This window comes from Phocoena sinus, chromosome 8, assembly GCF_008692025.1.
Source record: "Phocoena sinus isolate mPhoSin1 chromosome 8, mPhoSin1.pri, whole genome shotgun sequence".
NCBI classification, from domain to species: Eukaryota; Metazoa; Chordata; class Mammalia; order Artiodactyla; family Phocoenidae; genus Phocoena; species Phocoena sinus.
Window position 1 is genome coordinate 30,171,896 of NC_045770.1, and position 18,825 is coordinate 30,190,720.

An 18,825-nucleotide genomic window follows, 5' to 3' on the forward strand; every position below is an offset into this window, starting at 1 on the left:
CTAATTCACACGAAAGGCATCTTTTGGACTAGCAGCAGGGCTGTTTGTACATTCCTTTTCAAACCATCCAATGTCCCAGTGATATGAAAACCTTGTTCACATTTACAGTCAAGTCACAACCTCCGTAACATTCCTAGTTTCATTGTATGAGTGGAGAAAAGTAAATAAGTTACTTTTCCATAATAAGGACATTTCTATTGGGATTTAAGGCAAAGGTTTTTGATGGTGAGTTTATTTAATGAGTGATTACAGAAGTGAATATTTATGGGAGAATAGCATTTTAAAGATTTTTATTTTATTTTGCTTTTTGGTTAATGGGCTGGGAGAAAATGATTGCTGTTTTACTTCTTAATGAAATCACTTTGTACAACTTTGTAAAACACTGGTATAATATGGAAAACAATTTTTCCCTTAAATGTCTGATAGATAAGGTTAATTTTCCTGGAATACTTGTGCTAAGTATTAGAATCACTGAATTACTGGAACTGAGCATACAGTGTTATGACATTATGAATGATGTTTTAATATTAAATTTGTCATAAGTACAGTCGATCCTTGAACAACATGGGTTTGAGCTGTGTGGGTCTGCTTATAGGCAGATTTTTAAAAATAAGTATGCAGTCAGCCCTCTGGCTCCATGGATGCAGAACCTGTGGATGTGGAGGGCCAACTATGGAACTTGAGCATCTGCAGATTTTGGTAAACTTGGGGGCTCCTGGAAGCAGTCCCCTTCAGATACTGAGGGACAACTGTAAAGCATTTAGATTTTTAGACATTTGAGCCTTGATAATTTGAGTCTTCAAGGAACAACTTCTGAACTTGAAGAATATTGCCAATTTTTATTTAATTCCAAAACATATAATTTAAAATGAAATTTTACAAGTTGTCAATTTATGGCCTGAACAAAATTTATTGTCTTTGTCATCTTCAATATTAAAGTGAAATAAGGAACACTCAAAACTTATAGATGACCTTTAAATAAATAAAATATATGAAACTATTTAGTTTGCTTACTTATCCAAAGATACCTTTTAGACTTTGAACCTGAAAATTTAAATGAAACTTACTTCTTCCTTAAGTCAACAGCCCACTTATACCCAGGCCATGCTTGCTTTACTCTCTTGCTCTTCCTAGTTCTCTTCACTTCTTAGAGTCATTCATTTATTTTGGAAGCAAACTTACTCTGCCTCATTCATCTCAGAATGTGGGCTTGTCCTTTCTTGTCTTTTCTTTTTTTAATTTATATTTGAACATAATTTATTGGGAAACTACTGATCAAGAGGTTAAGTGGTATAAGCAAAGAAGATAGTATTAAGGAGCCTGCAGTATGAAAAAGAAACCTTCTAACTGTTGGAGCTCTGTTAGCTAGTTAGCTTTAAGTGCCTTCCCAGAACTCCTGTTGTAAAATTTTCAGTATTACTTCCTTCATGTGGTATGAAATACTCAATGGTGCTTTATCATTGGAAACGACTTCTTACAGAATAGCATACAGATGTTACACTACTGGAAAAAAGTAGAGCCAGGTGTTGATTCTCAACTGTGAGAGGATGGAGAGTTTGTCCCCCAAACCCTCGGAGCCAATAATTTTTAACAAGGAATGGTATCTTTAGGAAATAGCCTAGGGATTCAGGTAACTTACTTGAATAGGAGATAAAAAAATGGTGTATTGTGTGCTGACCTGACTCTGTTGCAATGTTTGTCTTTTATTGTCTAATGGTTTCTTGTTTTTCGAATGCTTCCAGTAAAATTCTTGACATAATCCATTTTTGACAGTAATAGTATTTTTATGTATAATGTATAGGTTTTGTTGATTTGAGTAGTACTTTGTTTGAAGTACTCTAGATTAGTGTTTCTTAAATGGGAATATGAGGGCCTTCTATGGGAATGTTAGATTGACCCTCAAGAGTACTTCTCTTAAATACAAATGCCTTTTCATCTGTTGAGCCAAAAATTTATCTTTAACAATATTAATGCTGTCACTGTGTGAGGAGGTGAGGAAGAGAGTAGAATTTTAAGATAGAGTTTTTAAAGCATACAAGTTAATGTAGAGTATTAATAATGAAACATTTTACTTTTTAAAAACAATAAATTTATTTATTTGTTTATTTTTATTTTTGGCTGTGTTGGGTCTTTGTTGCTGCTCGCGGGCTTTCTCTAGTTGTGGTGAGTGGGGGCTATTCTTCGTTGCGGTACGTGGGCTTCTCATTGCGGTGGCTTCTTGTTGCGGAACACAGGCTCTAGGCACGCAGGCTTCAGTAGTTGTGGTGCGTGGGCTCAGTAGTTGTGGCTTGTGGGCTTTTGAGCACAGGCTCAGTAGTTGTGGTGCACGGGCTTAGTTGCTCCGCGGCATGTGGGATCTTCCCGAGCCAGGGCTCGAACCTGCATTGGCAGGCAGAATATTAACCACTGTGCAACCAGGGAAGCCCTGAAACATTTTACTTTGAACTATTTCTTCATCAAAACATGTCCCTTCTCCTTAAATGCTATGGGAAGTTATAAAAGCATTTATTGAAATACATTATGTACTCAGCTTGAGAAGCCAGTAAGAATACTAATTTTTTTTTAACTGCTTTCTTGAAGTGTACTTAAAACTGTTGTGATAATTCATAATCTCAAAGTTTTGTTCGGGCTTTCAAGGCTCCTATAGCCTAAAGTTTTGTAGCACATCTCTCATGTGCTTACCAAATGTCTAAAGTATCAAATAAATTGGGGACATTTTAATACATAATTTAAATGCATTTCTATGTTAAACAAAGAGAAAAGGCAAAATAATCTCTTAATCATACGTCTAAAGAATTCTTAAAGAGGAATTCTCTCTTCTTGAGGTAGTATTACTTCTTGACTGATACTGGCAATCATTACATGGAAACATTTCAAAGAAGGCTTTATTTACTCTTCAGGAGAAAAGAGAAGTAACAGCAAAATATCTTTGATATCCTGAGGAAAGGCCAATCTGGATTATTAAATATTTTGGATCATAATTTTTTTAATATAAATTTATTATTTATTTATTTATTTTTGGCTGCATTGGGTTTTCGTTGCTGTGCTGGCTTTCTCTAGTTGCGGCGAGTGGGGGCTACCCTTGCTGTGCGTGGGCTTCTCATTGTGGTGGCTTCTCGTTGCAGAGCATAGGCTCTAGGTGCGTGGGCTCAGTAGTTGTGCCTCCCGGGCTCTAGAGTGCAGGCTCAATAGTTGTGGCACACGGGCTTAGTTGCTCCGCGGCATGTGGGATCTTTCCGGATCAGGGCTTGAACCCATGTCCCCTGCATTGGCAGGCGGATTCTTAACCACTGTGCTGCCAGGGAAGTCCCTAGATCATATAATTTTTTAATGAATATAGTTTTATTACTTTCATAAGTATCTGTTAACAAGCAGACAAACAAATTGCTTAAGACTTGATCTTTTTTGTTGACAGACATTGTTACCTATAAGTAGTACTGCTGAAGCCCAAAAAAGCAGTCTAAATTTTATGGTCAAATTTATATAGATTATGTAAAGATAAATTCCTGCCCCGAGCCTCAGGTGAATTATCTCTAATTCACTATTTAATTGTAGAGACTCTTCTTGTGAACTTTTACTTCACGGGACCAAATCTTTAGATCTTTTAAAGCACAATTTATTTACCTTTTCTCAAATATCAGTCTTAATAAAACATCATAAATTTGCTATATCCACTTTATAATCTTTTATATCCTATACAGATTGTGCTTCCTTTGCTCCTTTCCTAGACCAGTTGTTATTGGTTTGATCATTTTCTTTTTATTTTGTGTGCTTTGTCTGTAATTTATTAAACCTTTTATAATATGGCTCAATTTTGCATGGGTTCTGGTTTATCATGTGTTAAATATTATTTAAAATACATCCAGTAAAAAGGTTAGACTTTAACATGATATGGATTCTTATCTTACTATGCCAGTTTCATTGGAGCTTTGTTTTATTTATTTTGTGGATCTATGGTCCATAAATGTAAGAGTTATATTAAGATTTTCTTAGTTTTTCCCCAAGTTATATCATTTTGAAGAAATTTTATCCTTTGCAATTTTGGTTTTCTCAGCTTTAAAGTAATAATGAAAATTGTGCCACACATGACGTATTGTTTTACATATAAACTAAAATTGTGGATATTATGAAATACTCAAATACAGTACTTAAAATTATTTTTAAAGCTAACAAAAATAAGCAAAATGGGTATGTATGAAACCAGCTTTACCCCAGACTCAATGGTGTGTGTGTGTGTAAATAAACTGAGTGTTACTGGGTATTACCCGTAATTTATTTTTCCATGTAGAAAATAGCTTCTGGATAAAAGTCCGTCACATATTTTGGTGAAAAGAAAATGTGCTTCCATATGATTGCTTCCAGTTGCATTTGAGCCATGAAAGATGAAAGGCTAAATTATTTAAACAACTTGTCATTAGAGACTTAGTGTTGTTAAGTTATCAAACTTAGCAAAATTATTTTTTGTGAGTATTGAATTAAGTGCAATTAGTTTACCTTTAGTACTTTCCCCGTATTCTATTATGCAAATCAAATGGCTTATAGCAAGTTTATACACAGTTATTTTTAATCTACAAATGCAGTAACCTTACCTGTTTTTGGATTTATATCATTCCTTGGAACTACTTTAAATATTGAGAGAGTTTTTAGAAGTAATATCAAAGAAGCCTGAGTTGGTTTCCTCTTTGCTACATCCTTGTTATGTCACTTTTAGACAAGTCACTTGACTTCTGTCATCAGTTTTATTGTCTGTAAAATAGCGATAATAATACTTACCAGTATTGTTGTGAAATTCAAATAGGGCCCTATCCACAGCACTAAGTAAATGTTGAATGAATACACCTTGGTATTTAAATGAAAAGCAATTAGTCAGAATAGTTTTTTTTTCTAACAAAGTTTTCCATCCTGTATAAACTGGAATAGCAGAGATTTTGTGTTTTATTCTACCACTTATTATGTCTGACTTATTCATATTCCTCTTGGACTAAATGTTTCAATAAATCCCAAGCATCTAGTATGTTCTGAGATGTGTTCTAGGCATAGAATAGACAACTATTTCTGACCCTTATGGGATTTTCATTTTAATTGATAAAATATGTTAAAAATTGATAAAATATCATATGGTGGCATGCTATTAGGGAAAATAAGTCGAGGAAGAGGTCTGGGGAGTGTGTGAGTATAGGGTTGCCATTTTAAATGGAGTATACACTGATGAAGTGATATTGAGCAGAAATCTCAAGAAGCAAACGGTTAAGCCATATGGATAATCAGGAGAAGAGCATTCCAGGCAGAAGGACTTTCTGTTCTTCAGTAGTCAGCTCAGGACTACTGTTCTGAGCTGGTAGTCTGCTTGGTGTTTTTAAGAAATGGCAAGGAAATCATTGAGACGATAACGAGCAAGACGAGAGTATTAGCCAGGATTAGAAAATGAAGTTAGAGAGATTGGGAGTAATGATTGTGCCTGATTGTAGTTAATCATGTAGGGCACTGTAGGCCTTTCCAAAGACTTAGACTTTCATTGAGTGAAGGGGGAAGCAGTTAGGGTTCTGATCAAAGTGAGGATGGAAGTCTGTAGAATTAGATAGGAGGGTAATACAGTAATCCAGATGAGAAATGGTGTAGTTTGAATGAGACTGAGGGCAATGGAAATAATAAGTGGTCGGATTCTGAAAATATTTTGATAATAGAGCTCATAGAATATGCTGATGGATTGGATGTCGGGTATGAGAAAGAAGAATCAAGAATGACTCCAAGATTTTTAGCTTGAAGAACTGTGAATGAAGCAGCCATTTACCAAGATGAGTAAGACTCAGGAGCAGGTTTGAGGACGGGAAAATCGTGAATTTAGTTTTGGATATGTTATGTTAGTTAAGCCTATTAGATGTCCCGAGGGAAATGTAGAGCATGCAGTTGGATATTTGAGTTTGAAGTTATAGGGAGGTCTGAGCTGAATGTGTACTATATATATATCATATGACATCATTGGTGTATAGCCTTAGTTTAAGTCAGGGCATGGATGAGATCACTTAGTAAGTGTAACCAGAGAATAGGCCTGAATTGAAGATATGTGATTAGTGAAATTTGGGGCCAACTTTTGTGATTTTTCAATTACAAATGTGATGTTAACATTTTCTGCTACACACAAAATCATTACCTTCCACAATGTTTTGGAAGCTCTGAGATTTAAGAAACAAGATTGATAATATATAAGCATATGACAAATTTAAAAGGGGGAATGCCATTTTATTCTTGTAATGAGGATTTTTGTTTTGGGATAATACAGTTTTGCATTTTAATATATCTGAAATGCTAGTTCTTTTTTTCTGATAGTTGGAAATTGCTATTCTGATTCAATTTGTGAGTTTTAGCACTAGAGGGCAGGCTTGCCTCTAGACTGTGAAGAGCTGTGAATGGATTAATTTAGCCAAATGTATTACTGTACCTATATTCAATCCCAATTAATGAATGGATTTGTATCTCAATCGACAAGTATACTATCTACTATATTTTTTCAGTTGCTGGGAAAGCATAAAATTAGGCTAGTGGTTGATTTTAGTATATCTAGGATCGACAGTTGATACTTGGATATGAAGTCCAAGGAAACACAAGTGTAGCTTACTACAGTTACATTAAGATCTTTTATAGAGGGTCCACACATATATGAGCATAAGAGAATTTGAAGCCAGTCAGAAGAAATATTGGTCATGAAAACATTTATTCAGGAAATGTATTGAGCTGTTAACTTTGTGCTATCACACTCTTATCTTTTGTGATAAAGAGTTGGGGCTCCAAAAATAAGTAAAATATAGTCCCTGCCTAAATAAGCTTTGGTGTAGCATCTTATAGCACTTACTATCTTGTGCTGTATCTATTTAAATGTCTTTTTCCTTCAATAATAGAAATCATGACTCATTTATTTTTGGTACTTCCTAGTGCCCATCACAGTGCTTGGTACTTAAGTTAGTTCATAGCGTATGGATAAATGAATGAAAAAAGACAGGGAAAAAAAAAAAAAGAGTCAAGGCCTTTGCAAAAATCTATTTTCTTTCCATACTTTTTCCCTTGCAGGAAAGCCCTTCTATTAACAAATACATAAAGGTTATGGAGATTATTCCAACTCTCCATCTTTGCTCCCACTACTCTTGCTGATAGTCTTCATCTCCACCCACGATCAAGAGCAGTGAGTAGAAATACCTATGGCATTCATTGAGAATGGAGGTCTAGCCTTTTGATGGTCACCGAAGTGGAGAAGAAGGATAAATGTGGAAATGGACGGCTCCTGTCTGGCCCTTGTCAATTTGAGGTGAAACCAAGCTTTCTGGGATGAGGACACTTCTCCTTTTCCCACTGTTCACCCAGAAAGTTTGCCCACACATAATCCTTCTGCTTCCCAGTCTTTTTAGGGTCCTTACTTCTACATGCTAGTTCCTCAATTTTCTTACCTGTAACATGAGAATAATAGTCCTTACCTCATAAGATTGTTTTGAGGATGAAATGAAATAATGCTTGCAGTAAATATGAGCTACACTGGTGTCTGGAAAACAGATCAGTTGGACTTGGTAGGATGGATTTGTGTTCATTAAGTGTTGCTTATTATATAATAGAATGAAATAAATGGCAAAATAAAGTTGATCCACTAAATCAGTTACATTTAGAAATGCAAACCTTTTGACAAATTAGTCTCTAATATTAGTCAGTGATACAAACTGATTTATGTGGGGCATTAATGTGGGGCATTATAGCGAAATGGTCATTCCAAGGGATATTAACTGTGACTAAATGAGATGATCAATTTACAGTGCACTTGCCACCAAGTAATAAACACTCGGCAACATTAGCTGCTGTAGCTGTCTTTAAAAGTGGACCAATTTGACCTCATAGTAAGGACTCTTTTTAAGACAAATAATTAAAAATTATAAAGCCAAGATACTATGTATTATTACATTATTTGATTCTCTTAAACCTTGTTTCATTAATTTAAGTAGCAGGATTCTTTTCCAAAAGAAGTTGTACTTAGAAGCACAGTATCTAAAACAGGGCAAACTGACATGCTCTGGTTGAAACAGGAAGCTCTGAGTCTTTCCCTCTCACCACCCCCACTGCCACTATCACTTCTGAGAAACCTCAGAGGAACCCCTAGCTCTGACTAGCGTGTTTGGAAACCCACTGCTTTCACCTTTGCACTTTGGCCTGTCAAACGTGAATAAAGTAATAGAATGAGAAAGCCCAGACTCTCTGCATAATTCTCTCTGCATAATTTTTTAATTCTCTGCATAAAAGCCAAAATGTGGCTGACATTGTTTTAGTATAGAATAAGATGAGATATATTTCAGCATCATTGGAAATGTTTATACTAGTACTATAAAGTTAATGATAATTCTTAGGTTCATTATCTAGAGTTGGTCTAAAAGGAAGTGTTACATGAGAACTGCCAAGAGAGATTTGGAATAGATATAAGAATGAATGAATGAATGTCTAGCTGAGGTCCCTTTTTACATGTAAATAAGAGTGTAGTTATCCTTGAGTATTGTAATCTTTAAAGGAGAAACAGCTCTGTGAACAGGGATGATGTTCATAAGTGTTCCTTGCTCTGTGTCCACAACATAATAAGGGTTTAAATAGATATTTATTGAATGAATGAAAACATTGATGTGTCTATCTTCTTTCAAGTAACAAGTTACTTGAAAGACGGGCCATGTCTTATCTTTTTGTTCCCAGTGGTAGCACAGCCAGTAAATTAGAGTTTCCTTACTGAATTAATAAATGAATGAATAAATGTACACGTGTACATAAAAAATTTACATATCTACATTCCCATTAGACTAAGGTTCTTGAGGGAAGAAACAATGTCTTCAGCTCTTAGCATAGTGCCTCACTCATAGTAGGTTGTCAAAATGTTTGTAGAACTGAATAGAATTTAATTATGAATAGCACCAGAGTAGGTCCACATAGACTGACACAGTGCCTTCTAAATAGATACTAAAATTATTTCATAATTGAAGACAGAGATCCCACTAAGCATTTTCTGAGTTAGGACCAGTTGAATAATATGAGCAACAAGCTTTAGGATTTCAGAGGAGGAAGAATTCTTTGAACTGAAATGGTCAAGACAGCTTCTCAGAGTCAGTGAGACTTGACGAAGGTGGGTGGTACTTTGGTGTTTTAAGTACATGAATTAGACAGCTGGAGAGGAAAGAGACTGGGAACTGGGAGACTGGTAAGGAAGGCACAGTGTGGAAAGAGCCCTGGGCTTAGAGAGCAAAGATCTGTATTCTGAATTTCTTTTTTTCTGCTTACTGGCTATAGGGCTTTGAGATTACTGTAGTTTCCTATTCCTCTTCTGTGAAGTAGAGGTAAGGCTGTTGTTCATATTGATATTGTACTTCAAAGTGTTTGTAAAATGCCAAGTAAAACATAATGCTGCGCTTTGAATGCAGTGGGTTCCAAATAAACTTTTGTTGAATGACAAAGAAAAATACGATATTAATTAATGAACGGGAGCCCTGGAATGTCAGCTCCTGCGATCTGTCAGGAAACCTGTTGCCTCTTATGGGAAGAAAAGTAAATATGTGAAGCCACAAAATCTCATGATCAGAAGAAACATTTTTTGGATCAGTTGGAAACTCCAATGAGATGCTAAAGTTATGTCAGAGGTGAATAAGTCATGAGCTCTTCATGCTGACATTATTTCTAAGATTGCTGCCTTATTGAAGGAAGCAAACCACAAGATAAACCATGAAGAACAGCTTTTTGAAAAAAAGCTTCCTGAAGGATGAATGCTTCATTTGCTTTAACTGCTTACATCTTTACTTAACTAATGAGTCATTTCCCCCCCTTAATTGGTAATTTGTTTTAAATTGGTCATAAGATGGTTACATTGAGTAGTCTGGTGTTACACAATAAATGAAAAAAGTTGACAGGCCACCAGCTGAATAAGGGAAAATATGATTCTTTTTGAGCTGAAAATGTATGAATTGGTAATAGTCCTTATGATGTAAGATTGGATTTATTGGAACTTTTATGTTCAAAAGTCACAGCACCTTTCTTTGCCTCTGAAATACTCGTATCTTTTCTGCCTCCTGTAGTCATTGAGGGTTCCACCCCTATTCAGGGTCTGATTATTTTTTAAGAAACATCCTTTCCTTCCTGCTTATCTTTGAACCACTATCATTTTGTATATACTTTTATTAGAGTGTTGATAACACTGTATTATAAAGTATAATTTGCATATTTGTTTTCTTAACTAAACTGTGATCTGGAGAGCAGGGATTGTGTATTTTTGCCTTTTATTTTTCCACTGTTCACAATTAGCCACAGTATAAGGAAAGCACTTAGTAAATGGAACAAATGAATACATGAAGATGAACAGATAAATAAATGATTTTGCTTATGTAAGGTGTCTATCTTTTGTCTATTTTTTTTCACTGTATGGCAGAAATTCCAGTACAGCCCTATCTTTAATGTTGACCTACTATTAAAGTTACTAAACAAATGTAAATCAAAACAAGAAATGCATATTAAAACAATTATGATATTTTTGCCTCCAAAATTGGCACAGATTTTTAAATTGATAATACTCATTGTAGATAAGGGTACAGGGAAACAGGAATTTTTATATTTTGCTGAAGGAAATATAAATTGGCAGATCCTTTCTGGAAGACATTTAGGCAAATATGTTCAAAAGCCTTAATAATGTTCATATTCTCTCACTTAGCAATTCCATGCCTAGGAATTTATCCTACACGATAAATTAAAAATTTGTAAAACATTTTAATCATATATTTTACAGATAGAAAAAAGGGAAATAACCTAAATGCTTAACAATAGGAAATTGGTTATATAAATTATAATATATTCATACAGTGGAGTACACCATCTTGAAAAATGCATGCTGTATTATCAAAGGGGGGAAAACAGGTTTAAAGCAGTATGTACAATTGGTTACTCCAGTGTATGTGTAAATGTACAGAGAAAAGACTGAAAGGTTTTACACCAAAATCAGAAAAATGGTAGCTTCTTGATGATAGAATCACCAGAAGTTTTAATTTTTACTTCATTCTCTGTATTTTCTGTATTGAATATGTTCAATGAGTAGGTATTACTTTGGTAATTTAAAAAAGTAAATAAAGGTTATATAAAGAAGCATGCCTTCTCCTTTGCTGATTTTACCCATTCTTCCAATGAAGGAAGAGAGACTAACCTTGAAACAGGAATTTTCACCAGGACCCACTGTGGTAGATTATTTTCTCTACCTATTCTTCCCCTGTTGCCCATGGTAGTCATAGGTTAGGTTACGATTGGGGCCAGTGCAGAAGTAACACTGATTGATTGATTCATTCAGGAAATATTTGTTGATATTCCTACTGGACCTTGGAACTTGGGATATAAGGGCAAGAATCATATTCTTGAAAACTAGTTGTATTTTGAAATTAATTTTTTAAACTAGGAATTTAATAAAGCGTATCTAGTCCATCCCTCTCTCTTTGGAGACAGAAATGGATCCCAAAGAAATTTCCCCAAGATTGAATGGATACTAAATGGCACATCTAAACTTGAATTTTAAAACTCTCCTTCTACTCCACTGCTCTTTCTGGTCACTTGGGCCTCTCATTTTGTAAAACTCTAATCTGTATAAATATAGATTCTCAAAATAAAAAGAAATCTTGTACTTGATGCTTATATATCTTCTACAATATCTTTAATTGGTAGCCTTAACTTGCTTTTTCTCATAGAATTTTTAGTTAACAAATGCTTCATATCTATGAATATTCTGTATTAGTCAATGTTAAGCTATTGCTCAAATTGTACTTTTATTTTTAACCTCATAAATAAAATTGAATAAAGCCAATTAAAACCTTTGCCCCATCTACATAAATTTGTTGCTCCTTACTCTTGGGGAGGGGCCATTCAGCTGGTCAGTAATCCATCTACCTGATATATTTATATTATGCACAAAGATTATTATATAGATTTTGTCAACTGGTGAAATACAGATACCATATACTTACAGAACAGCAATACGCTACTTGCAATTTACCAAATTTACTATTCCTTCACATGCTACTCTCACCATCTTGAAAGGTGTCCCTTGGCTAACTCTCACTCATCCTTTGAAACCCCTAATCCCAGCATAGATATTGCTTTTACTGGGAAGGCATTGCTCACCTGCACCTACTCCCCAACATCCTCTCTTACCTTCTATATATAGCATTGGTCATGTTACGTTGTATTGTCTTGAGCTCCTTAAAACCAAATATGTGGTCTTTCATCTTCCTACTATATTTAGTTCAGTGTGAGACCCATAACAGGTACTCAAATATTTCCTTGTTGATAAGATGAAGAAATGAATGATGGAATAAATATATTTCCTTACCATGTTAAAGAGTAAAGAAAATTTAGTTTGAGATGAATTGTTTTCCATGCTGGTTCCTTGTGATCGTCTCTTCCTTATTATGATTATTTAACCTGGTGTATATTTCTCCTGTGTTGAAATAAAGTCCTCAGAGGGCTGTAGATGGGAGAAGCCACCTTCTTTGTTTTTGAAAAATAAGGAAAAATGTATGCCCATCCCAAATTCTCTAGCAGCTGGGCCTCTTGTTCCCCACCTTTTCCTCAACATCACAGACTGTGCTTTGGTTATCACATCTGTGTATTCTCTGAGAATTCTGGGTCCAGATATTTGGATTCAATTCAGAACAGCAATGTGGTATGATGGGATAACCATCACACAGGGAACTGAGGAGGTGATTCTAGTCCAGATGGAACCACTGATTTGCTAGATGACCTTAAACTACCCATTTATTTTCCAAGGCTTCAGTTTCTCATCTGTAAAGTGAAAGCATTGGATTCTATAATCAAGCTCCCTGTGAGACAGGCTGGGCCCTGGGACCTGGGACCCTTTGCTGCAGTGCTTGCACCTGGACAAATGTCTCCTCGAGCAACAAAATACAAAGAAATTGTAAGAGACTAAAAATAACCACGCATGTGCAGTTGGGGCAAATTATGGACAATAAGATACAAAATACCAAAAAAAAAAAGCCCAACTGGAGGCACTGGTGGGGGAACCTCGGACACCTAAGGGGACGGGAGGAATCCACGTGTGACCAGATAGGACGTGGGAGGGAAGGAAAGGGGGAAGAAAAGTTGAGGTGGGATGAGACTGGTGCCCCTGAGGAGAGCTGGGGGAGGGGAGAGGTTCCCACGCTCGGAGGGGTCCACTCACAGTGAGGGGATCAGCAGGGATGGAGAAGGACCTTTGGGGGATTGGGGGATCAGAGGGGAACTTGGCCAGCATCTCCCCTGCCAGTTCAGGCCCCCGCAAGCCTGCTGGGGTCCTGGGCCTGAACACCAAACCCCGCCCCCTGCTGGGGTCCCTATGGCTGCATGGGACCCCAGGCCTGAGCCCTGCCCCTGTCCCCACACCCCCGCCAAGGCCTCTTCCTGTGGTGTAGGTGCTGGGCATAAGCCCCGCTCTCCCAGGGCCCCCTCCAGCCATGCAGGTCCTGGTGGACCTGAGTACTGCCCGCGACAAGACCTCCATGGACCTCACGGGTCCTGGCCCTGAGCCCCACCTCCACCAAATCCTCCTCTGGCTGCAAGGGTCCTGGCAGCCCAAGTGCCACCCGTAACGGGGCCTCCTTTGGCTGTGCAGGTCCAGGTGGGCCGAGTGCTGCCTCCCTCCAAGGCCTTCTCTGGCTGCGCCAGCCCCTGTGGGTGCACCTGTGGATGCCTGCACCCCAGATGGCCTGCTTGGACATGTGTGCTCCAGGCCAGTTTCAGGAACAGATGCTGGTGAGAAGAAAACATGCAGAGATGAGGCTGACACAGTGGATCCAGAGACCTATCTAGAGGTCTTGGAGGCCTACTGGGGAAGAAAGGGTAGGCTGTAGCTCACCGTGGGGGCAAGGACACTGATAGAGGAGGCACCAGGGAAACTTTTACCTTTTAATTTAAATTTTTTAATTTATTTTTTTATCTTTTATTTTTATTCTTATTTTTAAATTCTTATTTATTTTATTTTTTTTCTGTTGTGGTTCTCTTTTGCTTTGTTGTTGTTTCATTTTTATTGTTAATTTTTCTAATATATTTTTTTATCTTCCTAATTTTATTCTTTGTTATTGTTCTGCTTTTTTTTTTTTTTTTTTTAATGTTGCTTGCATGGTCTTGGTTCACAGACCAGGGGTTGGGCCTGAGCTCCTGTGGTAGGAGTGCCAAGCCCAAGCTGGACTAACAGAGAACCTCACACCCCAGTGAATATTAATTGGTGTGAGCTCTCCTGGAGGTCCTCATCTCAGCACCAAGACCCAGCTCCACCCAACTGCCTGCAAACTCCAATGCTGGACACCTCAGGCCAAACAACCAGGAAGAAAGGAACACAGGCCCACCCATCAAATAAGACAAATGAGATGACAAAAAAATATGTTACAGACAAAGGAGCAAGGTAAAAAACTATAAGACCAAATAAATGAAGAGGAAATAGGCAACCTACCTGAAGAAGAATTCAGAGTAATTATAAAAAGATGATCCAAAATCTCAGAAATAGAGTGGAAACATGGATCAAGAAAATACAAGAAATATCTAACAAGGACCTAGAAGAACTAAAGAACAAACAAACAGTGATGGAAAACACAATAATTGAAATGAATAAATACCAAAGGAATTTCCCTAGGTGGGAAACACAAGAGAAAGAAAAGGCCTACAAAAACAAACCCTAAACAATAAAGAAAATGGTAATAGGAACATACATATCGATAATTACCTTAAATGTAAATGGATTAAGTGCTCCAACCAGAAGGCACAGACTGGCTGAATGGATAAAAAAACAAGACCCATATATTTGCTGTCAACAAGAGACCCACTTCAGACCTAGGGATACATACAGACTTAAAGTGAGGGGATAGAAAAAGATATTCCATGTAAATGCAAATCAAAAGAAAGCTGGAGTAGCAATACTCATATCAGATAAACTAGACCTTAAGATAAAGACTGTTACAAGAGACAAGGAAGGACCCTACATAATGACCAATGGATCAATCCAAGAAGAACTGTAAATATTTATGCACCCAACATAGGAGCACCTCAATACATAAGGCAAATGCTAACAACCATAAAATGGGAAATCGACAGTAACACAATAATACTGGGGAACTTTAAAATCCCACTTACACCAACGGACAGGTAATCCAGACAGAAAATAAGCAAGGAAACACAAGGTTTAAATGACACATAGAGCAGATAGACTTAATTGATACTTATAGGAAATTCCACCCCAAAGTGGCAGAATACACTTTCTTATCAAGTGAACACACAACATTCTCCAGGATAGATCGCATCTTGGGTCAACAAATCAAACCTTGGGAAATTAAAGAAAATTGAAATCATATCAAGCATCTTTTCTGACCACAACACTATGAGATTAGAAATCAATTACAGGAAAAAAGACTGTGAAAAATACAAACACATGGAGGCTAAACAATATGGTACTAAATAACCAAGAGATCACTGAAGAAATCAAAGAGGAAATCAAAAGATACTTAGAAACAAATGATAACGAAAACACAACCACCCAAAACTTATGGGTTGCAGCAAAAGCAGTCCTAAGAGGGAAGTTTATAGCAATTCAATGTCACCTCAAGAAACAAGAAAAATCTCAAATAAACAACCTAACTTTACATCTAAAGCAACTAGAAATAGAAGAACAAGCAAAACCCAAAGTTAGTGGAAGGAAAGAAATCCCCAAAATCACAGAAGAAATAAATGAAATAGAAAAGAATAAAACAATAGCAAAAATCAATGAAACTAAAAGCTGGTTCTTTGAGAAGATAAAGAAAATTGATAAACCATTAGCCAGACTCATCAAGAAAAAAAGGAGAGGTCTCAAATCAATGAAATTAGAAATGAAAAAGGAAAAGTTACCATGGACACCACAGAAATACAAAGGATCATAAGAGACTACTACAAGAAACTACATGCCAATAAAATGATCAACCTGGCAGAAATGGACAAATTCTTAGAAAGGTACAACCTTCCAAGACTGAACCAGGAAGAAATAGAAAATATGAACAGACCAATGACAAGTAATGAAATTGAAACTTCAATTAAAAATCATCCAACAAACAAAAGTCCAGGACCAGATGGCTTCACAGGTGAATTCTATCAAACATTCAGAGAAAAGCTAACACCTATCCTTCTCAAACTCTTCCAAAAAATTGCAGAGGAAGGAACACTCCCAAGCTCATTCTATGAAGCCACCATCACACTTATACCAAAACCAGGCAAAGATATCACAAGAAAAGAAAATTACAGGCCAATATCACTGATGAGCATTGACTCAAAAATCCTCCACAAAATACTAGCAAACTGAATCCAACAACACATTAAAACGATCATACACCCTGATCAAGTGGGATTTATACCAGGGATGCAAGGATTCTTCAATATACACAAATCAATCAATGTGATACACCATACTAACAAATTAAAGAATAAAAACCATATGATCATCTCAATAGATGCAGAAAAAGCTTTTGACAAAATTCAGCACTGATTTATGGTAAAAACTCTCCAGAAATTGGGGATAGAGGGAACCTACCTCAACATAATAAAGACCATATATGACAAACCCACAGTAAACATCATTCTCAATGGTGAAAAAGTGAAAACATTTCCTCTAAGATCAGGAACAAGACAAGGATATCCACTCTGCCCACTATTACTGAACATAGTTTTGGAAGTCCTAGCCATGACAATCAGAGAAGAAAAAGAAATAAAAGCAAACCAAATTGGAAAAGAAGAAATGAAACTGTCACTGTTTGCAGAAGACATGATACTGTACATAGAAAATACTAAGGATGCCACCAGAAAACTACTAGAGCTAATCAGTGAATTTGGTAAAGTTGCTGATTACAAAATTAATGCACAGAAATCTCTTGCATTCCTATACACTAACAACAGAAGATCAGAAAGAGAAATTAGGGGAACAATCTCATTTACCATTGCAACAAAAAGGCTAAAATACCTAAGAATAAACCTACCTAAGGAGTAAAAGACCTGGAGTCAGTAAACTATAAGACACTGATGAAAGAAATCAAAAATGACACAAACAGGGCTTCTCTGTTGGCGCAGTGGTTGAGAGTCCGCCTGCTGATTCAGGGGACACAGGTTCGTGCCCCGGTCCGGGAAGATCCCACATGCCACAGAGCGGCTGTGCCCGTGAGCCATGGCCACTGAGCCTGAGCATCCGGAGCCTGTTGCTCCACAACGGGAGAGGCCACAACAGTGAGAGGCGTGCATACCGCAAAAAAAAAAAAAAAAAAAAAAAGACACAAACAGATTGAGAGATATATCATGTTCTTGGATTGGAAGAATCAATATTGTGAAAATAACTATACTACCCAAAGCAATCTACAGATTCAGTGCAATGCCTGTCAAATTACCAATGGCATTTTTCATAGAATTAGAACAAAAATTTTTACAATTTATATGGAAACACAAAGGACTCCGAATAACAAAAAAAATCTTGAGAAAGAAAAACTGAGCTGGAGGAATCAGGCTTCCTGACTTCAGACTATACTACAAAGCTACTGCAATCAAGACAATATGGTACTGGCACAAAAACAGAAATATAGATCAGTGGAAGAGGATAGGAAGCCCAGAGATAAACCCATGCACCTATGGTCACCTAATCTATGACAAAGATTAAGTGACAAGTCTATGACAAAGGAGTCAAGAATATACAATGGAGAAAAGACAGTCTCTTCAATAAACAGTGCTGGAAAAACTGGACAGCTATATGTAAACAAATGAAATTAGAACAAACCCTAACACCATACACAAAAATAAACTCAAAATGGATTAAAAACCTAAATGTAAGACCGTAAGACCAGACACTATAAAACTCTTAGATGAAAACATAGGCAGAACACACTTTGACAAAGATCACAGCAAGACCTTTTTTGATCCACCTCCAAGAGCAATTAAAATAAAAACAAAAATAAACCAATGAGACCTAATTAATTTAAAACTTTTGCACAGCAAAGAAAATCATAAACAAGATGAAAAGACAACACTCAGAATGGGAGAAAATATTTGCAAATGAAGAAACTGGCAAGGGATTAATCTCCAAAATATACAGACAGCTCATGTAGCTCAATATCAAAAAAACAAACAACCCAATCAAAAAATGGGTGGAAGACCTAAATAGACATTTCTCCAAAGAAGACATACAGATGGCTAAAAAACACATGAAAAGATTCTCAACATCACTAATTATTAGAGAAATGCAGATGAAAACTACAATGAGGTATCTCCTCACACCAGTCAGAACGGCCATCATCAAAAAATCTACAAACAATAAATGCTGGAGAGGGTGTGGAGAAAAGGGAACCCTTTTGCACTTTTGGTGGGAATGTAAACTGTTACAGCCACTAAGGAGAACGGTATGGAGGTTCCTTAAAAAACTAAAAATAGAACTACCATATGACCCAGGAATCCCACTCCTGGGCATACATCTGGAGAAAACCATAATTCAAAAATACGCATGCCCCCCAGTATTCATTTACTATTTACAATATTCATTGCACTATTTACAATAGCCAGGACATGGAACCAACTTAAATGTCCATCGACAGAGGAAAGGATAAAGATGTGGTACATACACACAGTGGAATATTACTCAGCCATAAAAAAGAATGAAATTGGGTCATTTGTAAAGATATGAATAGACCTAGAGTCTGTCATATAGAGTGAAGTAAGTCATAAAGAGAAAAACAAATATCATATGTTAATGCATATATGTGGAATCTAAAAAAATGGTACAGATAAACTTAT